At 41.9% G+C, this 14,979-nt stretch overlaps 1 protein-coding gene across 1 annotated transcript in view; it reads right to left on the bottom strand.

The window, feature by feature from the left end:
• Positions 1-348, bottom strand: part of FHDC1 (FH2 domain containing 1) — a 37,797-nt gene extending 37,449 nt beyond the window's left edge. The window contains exon 1 of the mRNA XM_045552132.1: positions 284-348. The gene's annotated coding sequence lies outside the window, so the exon portion shown is untranslated. The remainder of the gene's footprint in view (positions 1-283) is intronic.
• Between the last annotated feature and the right edge of the window lie 14,631 nt (positions 349-14,979).

Below are 14,979 nucleotides of genomic sequence, written 5' to 3'. Positions count from 1 at the left end.
CCCCGAGGCGGCCCGCGATGGAGCTCGTTCTCCAAACGCGGGTCTAGACCCGCGCGTCTTCGCTTCAAGGGTAAGGGAGGCCGCCAGGGTCAGCCGGGCGGATGTGTGCGGGGCTCGAGCCTCCTCCAAGCCTTCCCAGCGAGGCTCGAAGGAAGCCGAGACCCGGCACTCACCGGCCGCCCTTCCCGGCGCCCCTCGCCCCGACCCTCCCCAGCCTGGGGCTCGGGTTCCCGGTGCCCCGCGACGCGGTCACCCTCGCCTCGGCCGCCCGACCCCCACTCACCTGCGGCCGGCGTCCCCGCTCCCGCGCGCACCGCCGCAGCCTCCGGCCGCAGTCTCCCAGCGCCGCCGCCGCCTCTGCGGTCACTGCAGGCCCCGCCGCCCGGGACCGCGAGGGGCAGGGCGGGGCGGGGCGCAGCGGCCGCCTCAGGTAACAATGCTGCAGACCGGGCTGCTCCTCCAGCCGGCAGCGAAGGGCAGCACGCCCTTTCCTGCTCCGCCCCCTTCCTCACTCCCCCTTCCACCCTCCGAGCGCCACCGTCGCCGCCACCGCGCTCTCCCTCACCTGCGCGGGGCCCCGAGGGCCTGGAAGCTGCCACCGGGCACGCCGCACCTGGCACCCGAAGACTGGAGCGGGGACGAGCCGTCGGCCGCGGAGGGAAGTAGGGGCGGCGGGAGACGGAGATAGCTGGGCTGCCGAGGACAGCCAGGTGTCCTCGGGAACGCGCGAGGGGAGGCGCCAAGCTGGCTTCTGAACCGGCGAGTGCCTTCCACAAAGGAGCCTTTGCTGCAGCCTCCCGCACACCCTCCCCTGCGCACACGCGCGCGCACACACCGCACACTCACATGCACGCACGCACTCCGCGCGCTGCACACACACACGCGCGCGCACACGCTGCACACACACACGCTGCACACACACGCTGCACACACACACACACACGCCCCCTCTGCCCCACTCTTGTTTCTCCAGGCTCGGCCAGGATTCTGGCCCGGTCAGTTCCTCTATGGAGCCTGCCAACCTGTAAGTTTGTTATCTTTTTTTTTTATTTCAAAGTTGATGGTAAGAGGAACCTTTCAATTGCATTAAAGCGAAGAAAGAAAGAAAAATAAAGTCCAATCCAGACAGCGTCAGGAAAGACACATTCCTCCTGGAAGGAAACAGGGAAATAAGTTTAATCGCATCTTTTCTCCAAACCGACTTGCGACGGCAGGCAGTGAGCAGCGAGTAGTCAAAGGAAACCTATCCCGGGCAAACTGGCAGATCAAAAATCAACTGCCGGGGTGGGAGGCGCCCTCTGCGGGGATGAAGTCATCGCTACCTTTGACTGGGTGATCCCAGATAACCGACCTGGGCTTTTCCGGCCTCAGGTGCCCGGTGACTTCCCGGTGACTTCCGCCTCCCCCACCCTGGTCCTCAGTCCCTGAAGAGGACAGAATTCCTGACGTCCACAGACAAGCCTTCGCTAGAGAAAGAGAAACTGTAAACCTACCAACAAAAACCTGTGCCTGCCAATAGCCCATTTCTTGGCCATCCATGGGGCTTACACTCACCACGAGGAGAAATGGATCCAACTGAGACCATAGAAAGTATCAAGCAATGGGAATATGTAATGAAAGAGAAAGTCCCGTGCTCAGGGAGCTAATATTAATCCCAAAGGATCCCTGACTACAAGGCCAAAGTTAAATTACAGCAGATCAAAGTGAGGAGCAGATTGGCATCCTCTCTTTTCTCCTACTGTCAGCCTCAGTAGATGGGGAGTCCACACCCCCTGCATCCTTCCCACTCCTCAAGCCCTGTGACCCTGCGCTTCCCCCACAACTGTACTGAGCATTCACTCTAAAATCAGCCACTTTTTGAGGGGTCAAGTCTGGTGACCCATCCTGGGCTCCTCCTCCCTTCGATCTCCCTGGGGCCTCCTGGCCACCAGGCCTTCTCTCTGCTTCTCTGGCCTTCTGTGCTGACCCGTCTTTTCCCTGAGGACAGTACCACGGTTCTTCCAACTCTCCATCTTCCAATATCCCATGGGTATTGCCTTCTGACTTTAACCTGCACCGGTCCAGATGTTGTGGGGCCTGAAGCTTGTATAATTTGTGAGAGAGCATTTTAAAGAAAAACAATAAAAATTTATAATACAAATACAACACCAGGTACAGATCCTTGAAAGGGCCCAGGGAAAATAAGGGACGTGGAAACATTAGCTTCGAGGTAAATCTACTCCTGGCTTCACCTCTGTGTCAGGGACTCTTGAATCCATATTGTTCTTCTAATATCTCAAGTCCAAATTCAAAAATCCAAAAGACAACTCATCTTTCTCTCAAAACTAGTACTCTTCTCCCTTCCCTTTACCTAAGACCTAGATTTAAAATTAGAAATCCTAGCTTTTCCTTTGAGTCTTTTTCTCTCTTAAATTCCTTATATCCAAGTATTTGCCAAATTTGCTGCCTTTCCCAAGTAATGTATCTTATACTTGTGCTGTATATCCACTGTCACCGCAGTATCCCCAATTAGAGGAAGGGGAACCGATATTTATTTGCTGTTGTGCATGTATCAGGCACCAAACTTGCTTCTCACAATGATCCTAGCATTCTGATCTCGTAGCTTAGAGAAGGGCAACTGGATGCCGCACCCACTACTTCCGTGTTCTCTCTTCTCCCTAAATCCATCCCGAACCTCTGGTGTCAGGTTATTGTTTTTAAAAGTCTGATTTCATCACATTACCTACCTCTTCAGCACCTTCTGTAGGTTCCCATGTGTACCTCCAGGAAAAAGGCAGCATTCTTCAGTCTGACAACCTGGCAGCATCCTACCTTCCTCTCTCACAATTTGATGTGTCCCATTCACTCAAGCAGCAAGGTGGGCTGCCCCTGAATGTGTCATGCTTATTTTGACTCTCATATGTCATATGAGGTGGGCAAACAGTACTTGAATGAAGCACAGCACAACTCTCCAACAGAGCTCTTATGTTAATGGATGGGATCTAAAGTTGCAAAGCTAGAAGACAATTTATTCTTCATCTATTAATATGCTTATTCTCTACCCAAAAAGGTGCCAGCCAGCTTTTGAGTAGAGCTGGCTCCTGAAGCCAAGTGTGCTCAAAGTCCCCCCAGCCACTGGAATTTGTGGCTTGGAGGTGATGGCTGCTGCTACTTCAGGGGTTCTTGAGTGGTGAGTGGTGTGGTCAGCTCTCACTTTTTCAACCAAGCCAAACCTCTCAAAGTGTCTCAGTAACTTAGTGCGGCGCAGGCAGCGGGTCCTCACCAGGTGCCAGCACCAAGCCCTACAGAAGTTCTAATGACTCTGGAAGCTGAGGCACGAGGATCCCTTGAGCCTAGGAGTTGGAGGCTGCAGTGAGATGTGATGGTACCACAGCGCTCCAGCCTGGGCGACAGAGCAAGACTCCATCTCAGGGGGGAAAAAAAAGAAAAATCTCTGTTTTCTTGCTCCATCTGCAGCTCTCTCTTCCTTCTCCCTGGGCTGCCTTTTTCCAGAATGCTCCATTTCCTGAACCCAATTCACTTTCTTTCTTCTAGCTTCTACCTCCCAGGCCCTGAGGCTTTCGGTGTCTCCCACATCAAGTATTTGTATTTGATTCTGTCTTTAGGAACCTCTAAACAAAGCCTTCAAACCAAAATGAGCAAATTTCAGAGAAATTTAAGTCTAAAAGAGACTTACACAATTGCTTAAGGAGTAAATATAATTCATGAGTGGACTCCATGGGTCCTCTAGGGCAGTGGTCCCCAACTTTTTGGGCACCAGGGACCAGTTCCATGGAAGACAGTTTTTCCATGGATGGTGGCGGGGTGGGGGGCGGGAGAGGGGACGCTTGTGGACCTCTGTGGCCTGCTCCCTAACAGGCCATGGACCAATACCAGTCTGAGGCCTGGAGGTTGGGGACCACGGCTCTAGGGAACCATGTGGGACATATTGAAATGAGTCCCTATGGCATAAGATTGAGGCATCAAACTGATTTTAAATCATTCTGTCTCTCTCTCCCCCTCCCCTCTTCCCTCCTTCCCTGTCTCTATTTCTATGATACAGACCAAAATCTACTTTACCTAATCTTTAAAATTTATTCTTTTTAAAACATATATCTGATGAGATCAGTTGTTCAGTATTCAGGCTATAGGTTGTATCCTTGCCTCTTTAAAATTGGAAACTGCAGAAAGAAACAAACTTTGTCCACTCTATAGTAAACAGATTTGCAGACAAATGCAAAGACTTAACAAGCCTCCTTCTAGTAACATCTATCTCTAAGAGAAACTGCTAGACCTTGTTTTCTTCAAAGGGTAGAAAGTGTAAAATAAATAAAATCAGCAGAATTGTTACTGTCACTATGAATGCAAATTTGCATCAAATACCTTATTGGAAAAATGCAAACATCACAGTACTATGATTTTCTAAGCAGCTTTGGAACTGACAAAATGATACTTGTGAGGGCTAACAAATTTAAAATGGTAAGTTGCCTTTAAATACAATAAATAATGACTAGACTCTGATCATTAAGAGGGAGAAACTTTTTTTCTGGATGCTGATTAGTGATCTCTGAAAGGTTTAAATAGAAAATGCCGTCACATGTGATTTTAGTATCCATGTAGTGACAATAGCATTTTCCTTGCGAGAAGTAAGTACAGGTACTTTGTCAGTAACAGTGCCTGATTTGTTTGAGGGTAGGAGAGATTAAAGACAATTACCCAACATACAGGAACAAGGTAATAAGACACCTGATGGCACTCATCCCTGCCTGTCTGTACTGCATTTCCTTAAAGCCATTCGTCCATTTTTCTCCCTTTCAAGGTGCGTGTGTGTGCACGCACGAGTGTGTTTTGGAGACTAGGATGGAAGAGGAGACCAAGGAAAATGAAATACTGTGTATATCACTGAGTTTTCACCCAGAAAACCTTCAGCTAGGCCTCATCTTAGCGTACAATTGATTCAGTGCTTAGAAAACTGGTTGGTGTTAGTCACGTAGGGTCTGGCTGTTACTCAAACCTTAAAGAGAACACAGCTTTCAAATATAACATGAAAACATCACTTCTTTCCATTACCCATTATCAAAAACAAGTGTGTGAGTCTCAGTAAGAGGAATGAAGTTAAAGAGTATGTCAGATGCCAGTTTCTTTTGCTATGGGTTGTAACTGTTTTCAAATTGTTTCCCCTTCTAAGAAGCTGGAAGAGCAAACAGTAATTTGAAGCCATAACACACACACTAGAAGCAGACTCCAAACAAACCTAATGAATCAACAGTATTGGAGTGTGTGTGTGTGTGTGTGTGTGTGTGTGTGTGTGTGTGTGTGTGTCTGGGGAAATACTATGTGCACATCCCAGGCAAGACTTTGTAGGACATACAACGGTAGGCAAAAGGACATATTGGTGACTTAGCAATTTGTAAAGTCCTTTTTGCACCCCTTGGAAATCCAGTGTGTGCTTAATTTAGTGGACCAGCTATGGACAATCCCACCAAGCTTCTATTTTTAATAAGAAGGTAAATACTTTGGTTATGATAGCAAATGATAACCCAGCTCACAACAATCCGAATCAGTATTTCTCAGGCAGACTTAGAGAAATAATTAAAATGAACCACTATGGAGAAAGTTAAAGGGGGTAAACTTTGTTGGAAATACTACTATTCAAGTTTTGACTGGCTTTGCACACACAGAGGATCCCTATCGGATACTCAGCATGACAATTAGCTCCATTTACATGCCTTTGTGGACCTGACCAGGCTAAAATCGAAGGGAGCTCCATCCAGGTTAAATCTAGGACTTCTTTCATCTTCCCTACTAACTCACCGGCCCCTACTGAAAAAAGATGGTGCTGTATTTACTCTAACTCAAAGAGGTTGGTATTAAATATTCCACCATTCATATTTTAAAGTGGATGAAAAAAATTTCCCTCACGTTTCTAAATCCCTTTTATCTAGTGTTTTTGTGCATCAACTTTTGTATATTAGATAGTAAATTCTATATTAGATAACAAAATAGAGTAAAATGTATCTGTACAATGTATTCTCTTGGTGATGATTTCTTGGACTAGGCTAGAAAAAAGCAAATAACATGTAATTGTTCTTGAAATGTTGGTGGTTTTCTAACTATAGGCTTTCACACACCACCCCTTTGCTGAAGGCACAGGTAACTGAATTTCTGAATCGTGGGGTTTTGAATCATGCCTGCTTCCTGTGGGGTGATTGATGGGCAGTGTCGCTGCAGGTGTCTGTTTCACATGGCGGGGGTGGGGAGTGGAGGGGAGACAGGAAGGGGTCGCAGGGCAAGGACAGTTAAACACAGGACATTTGATCTGCACTGTAAAACAGAATTATTTTCATGCTGGAAATGGCTCCGCCTCCACCCTGCCTGCACAATAAAAAAAAAAAAAAAAAAAAGATGCAATTTCTCTTACCAGGGGAACTAAAAACCCTCTCCCTGTGAATTATTTACCCAAAATTTGGGGTCACAAAGACACATCCCATTTGTAATTTCAGAAAGATTATAAACAACGGAAAGCTGAGAAGATACTAGATGGTTACACAAATTCATTCCTCCCTCTGCTCTCCCCATTATGAAGATTTGAACACATACTGTAGCTTTGCATTCTTTCCTGCACAAGCTGCCTTCTTCACAGTTCATCTCATTGGATGAGCAGACTCATTTCCGAGGGTGGCTACTTGCCTGCTGGGCGTGACCAGGTTAAACCTTGTCTACTGGAGGGGAAGGCAGAGACGTGAATTCTACCCCAGCAGCTCCACTGCATGGGAGCTCATGAAAAGGGGGGCCTCTTGCAGTTCCTGTGCCTAGTGCAGAGTCTACAGAAGTTCCTTGATGGTTCAGAGCCCTTTGTCCTGTGGCAGGCTGGGTAGGGGCTCCATAAGGAAATCAGAGGGCTGGAGCAAGGACGGGGTCATAGAGGAAGAAAGAGGGCCATGGAGATTTATGATCCATTCTCAAATTTTTATTAGCATCCAGATTTTTAACAAAAGTCACATGCCATTCTAGCTTTAGCCAAAGCTCTTGAGATAATGATGGAAGATACATTTTTTTGGTATGTGTTTCTTCTTGGTCACAATAAGCCAATTTCTTCTTCATTAGCCAGCAAAAATTGATACTGCAATAAAGAACTTATCTACCAGAATTGTTTTCAAATTCTCCAGGAAGCCATTTTTGTAGATTCTAAGTCTCCCCTGGGTGACCTTGAAATACCCATGCACCCCAGTCCTTGTGTGCCTGTAAGTTATAATCCACACACTTGAACAGCTAGGTTAACTAGTTATTAATTTCTTTTCCTTCTCAAAAATGGCAGCAGTTAGGCTGAACTCCAAATCAAAAATAAGATCATATATTAACTTACTAAATGTTCTAACCAACAATTTTCCCCTAATGATCTAGAAGCTTCACATGAATTCTGACACTTCGAAAACCGTCCATATTTATTCTAGTGCCACTAGGTAAAAAGGAATCAAACATTCTATGTTGGATTGACTGGGAAGGAAAAAAAGGTGTTAAGAGTCAAAGCCTACAAATAAATAATATTGTCCTATATTTAAGATTTATGGGAGGTTTAGTTTGACAGCATGGATAGGACCATCTGCGGGGACTGAGCTGCTATGGTATAATGGTAAAATGCATCCTTCCCCCCAACACACATGCACGCACAGAATCAAGACATTCCAGTCCGGAGCGGAAGGCTGGCTGCTTCCATACTCAACCACTAATAGTATGTTCTCCAAACTGGTCCCTCCCTTCCCCGCACCATTCACTCCTATGATTTGTATAGACTTTCTCCCCCATTAAACCAAAAAGTTTCAGGGCAAGGCTGTCTTCTTCATCATTACAACCCAAGGCTCTGACAGTTGTTGGTAGCCTATGTGTCTGTTACCTCAACTTGTGATCCTCATCACCAGAAAATGACATCAATGTGCCCGTGGTCACTAAAGGCCCCAGCAATGCTAATCGTCATTATTGAAAACATTGAGGGCCTTTTATGTGCAAAGCACAGGAAGGGCTACAGGAATGTTCAAAACAGTTCTTGCCTTCCAGAGGCTTCTATGGTCCAGAAAGGCATCCACCAGATTCAAGCTCTTTGAAGCCTTGCCCTCTTCAGGGCGTTAGTGGAATCAGGTGATAAAAGTCAACAAGGGTGAGCTGACCAGTCATTCAGCAAATACTCATGACCGTTTAAACTTACACATTTTTTTTAAAACTCACTTGATAGTCCCAGCAAGGTAAGATGTCAGAGCACGTGAACAGAGCAGCCAGGTATCATGACATTTTATAGCAAACTGAAGAAAGGTAGACTTGCACGGGCCAGGTACGTGAAACATTTCAGAAGACATGCTGACGCTTGACCTGGAGCAATGCAGCGCATTGGACTGAAAAACAATTCTAGCTTTGACATGGTTTGGGGAGAAGAGTGATGGGGATTGAGTTCTTTCTTCTGAAATTTGATAAAGGGATCAGGCCAAGAGGATTGAGAATTGAAGCATGTAGCTTGGATCTTCTAGTTCTTCTGGGGCTACACAAAGAGCTGGGGATGCCTGATTTTAAACAAGGAGAAACTAAGCATGGCCTTGGTAAGACAATTGTCTGGCTCTGTCACTGCTTGGGCTCAACTGTTTCCATTAGCTGGGTGTACAAGATTCTGAAGAAGCCGCTGTAAGGAAAAATGATATTATAATCACTTTTCATGTAATGAAAAGTCAGCAGACCAAAAATTAAATTAATCATGAAGTTTTCCTTAATTAATTGGACAGTCCCAGTTCACTACTAGTGAACAGGAATCCACATAAAATGAGCTAAAAGGACTAAACAGGCAGGGTTCTTCCTAGAAAAAATGAAGGTCAGTGTTGAGGTCAGTGGCAAGGAAGTGTGGAGTGACTTGGATTGAAGCTACTTGTGTGTTGGGGAAAAAAGACTTGTTTTCATTGCTCTAGTCATGAGCACAAATAGTGACTCAAAAAGCTTGAAAACTCGAAGACAACACAACCTCTTATATGTCACTGTACTTTATTATTAAAGGACAAAGAGGCAAGTTAGGGACGGAGCCTGCTCTGAAGCTTTAATACTTTACATTCCCTTGTGAGTTTAGGCAAGGTCGCCTATAACACACACACACACACACACACACACAGAAAACTTATTAGATTTGGAGCTGTTCATTTGCAGTTTCTAATTTCTCTTATTTTATGGCTGGCATAATAGGAGGAAAATGTTAACTAAACTTCATAAATAAAGTATGGTGAGCCTTTTCAAAGAAATAAAATTTTGAGAAAATAAAGACATTATATTTTAGAAGACTATACCAGAGGAAATCTAAAGGACGAATTAAAGGTCTGTCCTCAAGTGGCCAACACCAGTCCAAGAAGAAACTGTTAGTGCCTCCATCAGGAAGTATCTGAACCTCTTTAGGGTGTTAGTGGAATCAGGTGATGAAAGTCAACAAGGGTGAGCTGACCCGTCATTCAGCAAATACTCGCGACCGTTTAAACTTACACATTTGTTTTTTAAACTCAGTTGATAGTACCAGTGATTATATAGTAACCATTGCCATGGTTAAAACTCGATTCTCAAAACATTGTCTGGGCTTTTTGCTACTTCCATTATTGATATGAACTAGTCAGAAAATTTTAACCCATAGTATTTTTCTTGTTCTTGTCTGAGAAAAGGGGTAAGGGAAATAGGGAAAAGGGAATTTGAGAACAATGTAAACATTCTTTATTTATTTGGGGGGTACTTTAAAGCGTTAAGCTATTTTATTAGTTTAAGAAGGGTGAATTAGGGAAAACTTGGCCATCTCATTAAATATCTTTTTAGATTGGAAACAACCATTATTAAAAATTACCAATGTACAAATATTTACTTTAAGCAGTCTTAAGTTGTTACAGTAAATAAACGTATAATTAGCCATGTTTTAAGAAATCTATAGTAGTACAGAATAGTAATATATGTTCATTTACAAGAAGAGAGAAAAAAATTGAGAAAAGAAATCATCCTTATTAAACTAAAATAAAGTTAATGTTTTATTTTTGGACTTAAATTCCCTTGTACTTTCAAGTAGCTATTTAGAAGGCATCAATCTGGAAATGAACTGAGAAGAGAAACACAAGAAGAAAAAAGTCTAGCTTAGTGAATGCATGTTTTCCTACATAGAGCCTTTTTTCTAACTAATTTCATATCCCAAACTATTTCTGCTTTTTCACCTGCCCTGTTTCTTCTGTACTCTTTATTGACAAACAGAAAATGGTTCAACTTTAACACTTACTTGAATTTATGTGTTTCCAAATACAAATCAATTTCCTCCACAAGCTAGAGGAGAGATTTTGGTATCTACAAGTGGTGTCATTGTCTATACCAAAAACAACTTAATCGCCACCCTGGGGCAAGAGGAAAGAATTAGTGGGATCTTACTGCCTTTTGGGACCAGGTATCTTTTAAAATTATATTTATTAATATATTCTATTTTTTATTATTTTAAATTAAATTTTTATTGTGAAAATTTTTTTTTAAAAAAGAAAAATTAAAAGGCTAGTACTATGAAACCCCACCTAGCCACTCATTTCAATTCCAAACATTTGGTCATATTTATTTTATGACATCTTTCTCTCCTTTTTCTCTCTCTTCCAGCTCTCTCCATATATGTGAGTATGTATGAATGTATGTATTTTTGCTGAACCATTTTAAATGCTGAACCATGCTAACCATGATGAAGACATCATGCCACTTTGACTTTAAGTACTCGAGGCATACATCTAATAAAGCTAGCTATTCCCCTACATCACCACAATACCATATCTAAAAAAATTTACAAAAGTCCCTCATAGCATCAAATATTCAAATTATTCAGTTCCCCAAATGTCTTCGAGTAGCTAATTTTTTGTTTTATTTTTGTTATATATTTTAGAGACAGAGCCCAGGTTGAAGTGCAGTGGCACGATCATAGCTCACTGTAACAACTAATTCCTGGGCTCAAGTCATCCTCCTGCCTCAGTTTCCATAGTAGCCAGGACTACAGGCCTGTACCACCATGCCTAGCCAATTAAAAATTTTTTTTTGGTGAAGACTGGGGCTTACTATGTTGCCCAGGCTGGTCTTGAACTCCTGACCTCAAGCAATCCTACCGCCCTCGACCTTCCAAAGTGCTGGGATTATAGGTGTGAACCATGACACACCCAGCCCTATTAAGCCAATTTTTTGAATTGTGGTCCCAAGTCTTTTATTTTATGAATATTTCTAAATTTTTCTTTCTTTTGTGACTTTTTGAAGAGACCAAGCCAATTATCTTGTAGAATGTCTCAAATTCTAGATTTGTCCAATTGATTCCTCTTGGTATCATTTAACGTGTTCCTTAGTCCCCTGTATTTTCTGTACACTGGAATTAAATAAGGCAAAAGACTTGATTAGATTCAGGTTGAACAATTCTAGCAGAAATATCTCATAAGTGATGTTGCATAATTTATATCACATTATATACGAGCCACATTATTACCAGGTTATTAGTGATGCTAAATTTGATCATGAGTTAGATGGTGAGCACAAATCTCTTCTTATTAATGGAACTTTTCCCCCTTCCAAATTGAGCCATATGTAGCCATGCTATGGTATTATGGAAATATTCCGTTTTCCTTCAACCTTTCACCTAATGATTTTAGCATCCATTGGTGATCCCTGTGTGAATCAATCAGTTTATTGAGGGCTGCAACTTGGTGAATTCTCTAATTCTGCCATTCTGTCTACAGTTTTTAAAACTGGCCATTCTGCTGTAAACATACCAGTATCTTAGGTAACATACCAACATTAATTTAGAATGAATTATAAGTATTTCGCCTCTTTTATAACTCAAATGACATAGCAGTGCAACCATCGAATACTTTTCTGTATTTGAATTTTGGATTCAAAACTGAATACATGGCTCCTTTAAACTAAGAACTATGCAAGGAGTTGAGGATACAGGGTGAGTAAAACAGCCTACACTGTGCCTTTCTCAAGAGCTTAGTGTCTAGCCATAGTAAGTATATATTCCTCAAAGGAAAGAAGTATAATTATCTGCCTGAAACGTAGTTTTTCATAAAAAGCTTCCCAATGTAGAATCAGAAATCATTGGTGGCAGGGCAGGGGGAGAATAAAGGTAAAGTAATACAGATAAATAATATAAATAATATTCATTATTCCAAAAACTTCATAATTTTAAAACTTTTAAAGAGATGGGGTCTTGCTATGTTGCCCAGGCTAGACTAGAGCTCCTGGGCTCAAGTGACCCTCCTGCCTTAGCCTCCCAAGTAGCTGGAACTACAGGTCCATGTCTGGCTATAATTTTAAAACTTTTCAGGAAGGCGAATGGGATTAAAGTTACCTTTCCTCTCTCTGCTCATGCCCTCTACTCATTTTACAAAAAGTTTTTTACAGTGAGAGTTTGCTTTTTCTTTAGTAAAACTTCAATAATCAAAACTCCAAGATACAGTGAAGATTTATTTGGTTAACATTTTTTTCCTATGTGCCCCATGCCAGCTAGGTGTACATTTCACCTTAGGTTATTTATATGAACAAGGACACCTGTACCAAAAGCAATATGAAAGTCTAAGTCATGGAAAGTTATTTTTAAGATCAACAAAATGGTATCTTGTTCCATTTACACCTTCCTGATGATTTAATAATTCATGATGAACTGCAGTTGCAGAAAGCTCCCTATCTTTCAAGGAGTATGTTTGGGCCTAGCTTGGGCCCCAACAAAACACATCGTGGTTTTGGTCTTTTGGAACATTTTCATTTGTAAAGGTGTCATTAGAATTCTCAGTTCTGAAAGCATATTAATCAATTCATTGCACAAAAATAGAGTTATGGTTCTCAGACAGGGTCTACTCTCCCTTCCTCATATTGATAGTCTCCTTTTTTTCACATCAGAGTTAACATCAGACTAACAGTTCTCAGTTAAATACATAAACTACCAAGAGTCAACCTTTACTTCACAAAAACAAAGCTGAACTTCATAGTTTCCTGTACATTAAAAGGACTACTGGCAATTGGTTATAAAGGCCCATTTATGCCAGGAAACCTGTTGAGCAGGAAACCTTCAAGTGGGAACATGGAACAGAATATAATCAAAGTCCTCAAAAGAGGAAAGTTGTTTACATTGTCCTTCTATTTTAGTACGCCTTACTTTATTGTAAAAATAGTGAAGGAACTGTGACCTTGGAAAAATTTTGAACTAATGCAAAATATAACTGGACTTTTGATTAGAAAATAGCCTGCTCACAACTGGATAGTTTTAGCCAATATAACAATTTCTAATCTTAAAAGAGAATCAGATTTTTTTAAATGCCTAAATTTGGTTAGAATTGAGTGAAGAAGAATTTCAGGTGGTCTCAACTCTCCTAGGAAACTGAAAGAAAGGTTCAAAAAAAGAACTACTAGCAAAAGATATGTAGGATTATTACAAAATGCAGGTATTTATGTAGTACTTCATGAAAATTAGCACAAATTATACATGAAGTTTGCACTGTACTAGCAACTAGCCAATTTATTTTTCGCACCTATGGTTATATCCAGTGAAAACTAAAGGAGACTGGGCATATTTTGAGATAGATACATTATTGTTCCAAATAACAGTCCCATGATTAGAAGAAATTTATCTTTAGTTTTTTCAGTATACATAATTTTACGTCCTTACGTAACACTTTTCAGGCTCACATGATTTCTTTTGCAGAATACTACAAGTTAAAGATCAGTGGATTGAAAGAATAAATATCTTATATACCTCACAATGTACTTAATATGAATCCATTTGGGGTTAGATTATTTTTTCAACTGAGAAGATATTTAATATACATTGTATTTAACTTGAGAATAAATGTGACACTTTTGCCACATTGACTTAATTATGAAAATGAAATGACAGGTTTTAAGGGGAAATTTGTGCATTTAGTTGCAAATACTTACCTGGCATTACATTTGGAGATGAAGGTTGGGTAAGTCAGTTTAATATATTTTGAAGCCTTGGATCTTCATGTGTTAAAAAAAAAAAAAAGCATGTTACATAATCTCTAAGGAATCTTCTAGTTTCACACTCTGTGGGATAAGCTTCAACATTATCAGTGCATTCTGAATACATAAAGATGCTTCTTAAAGTCTAGATTTTAGCTAAATTGCTTCCAAAAGACCAGATCCTTCCTGGACCCTAAGGTTTGGAAGCATTGGGATGAAGAGTTCAATTTCACAGACTAGTTCTTCAGTGCATTTTTTTTTTTCTTGAATAGCTTCTATTTAATGAGAGAAGAGTCAGCCATTTCCATCCATGCATCCCTCTCTCCCCTGACACTCCACATCCCCAAGATCCCCAAATCCTGATTGTTCAGCCTTTGTCTTCTTGACAGTTTTTCCCTTTTCACCTAAAACATTCTATGCATTATTTCATTTTAAGTATACAATACTAGCTTAAAAAATATACTAAACAGGTACATGTGTATGCTCTTGGAGGTGTAAATTGGCACACTCTTTTCTGGAAAGCAAACAGGCAATATATAACAGCCTTAAAAGTGTGTATATATGGCCGGACGCGGTGGCTCACACCTGTAACCCTAGCACTCTGGGAGGCCGAGGCGGGAGGATCGCTTGAGGTCAGGAGTTCAAGACTAGCCTGAGCAAAAGTGAGACCCTGTCTGTACTAAAAATAGAAAGGAAGTAGCTGGACAACTAAAAATATATAGAAAAACTTAGCCGGGCATGGTGGCGCATGCCTGTAGTCCCAGCTACTCGGGAGGCTGAGGCAGGAGGATCACTTGAGCTCAGGAGTTTGAGATTGCCGTGAGCTAGGCTGACGCCATGGCACTCTAGCCTGGGCAACAGGCTAGACAACAACAACAACAACAACAAAGTGTGTAAATACTTTCAGGGCCGATTTCCACTTCTTGGACTATAAGGGAATAAGGCAATAGTTTTTTCTTTAAGACAAGACATGAAAATGAATCTCTTAAAGATGTTTAATATATTCAC

The sequence above is a fragment of the Lemur catta genome, chromosome 5 (assembly GCF_020740605.2).
Source record: "Lemur catta isolate mLemCat1 chromosome 5, mLemCat1.pri, whole genome shotgun sequence".
Lineage (NCBI taxonomy): Eukaryota > Metazoa > Chordata > Mammalia > Primates > Lemuridae > Lemur > Lemur catta.
This window is presented reverse-complemented; position numbering and strand designations above follow the sequence as displayed.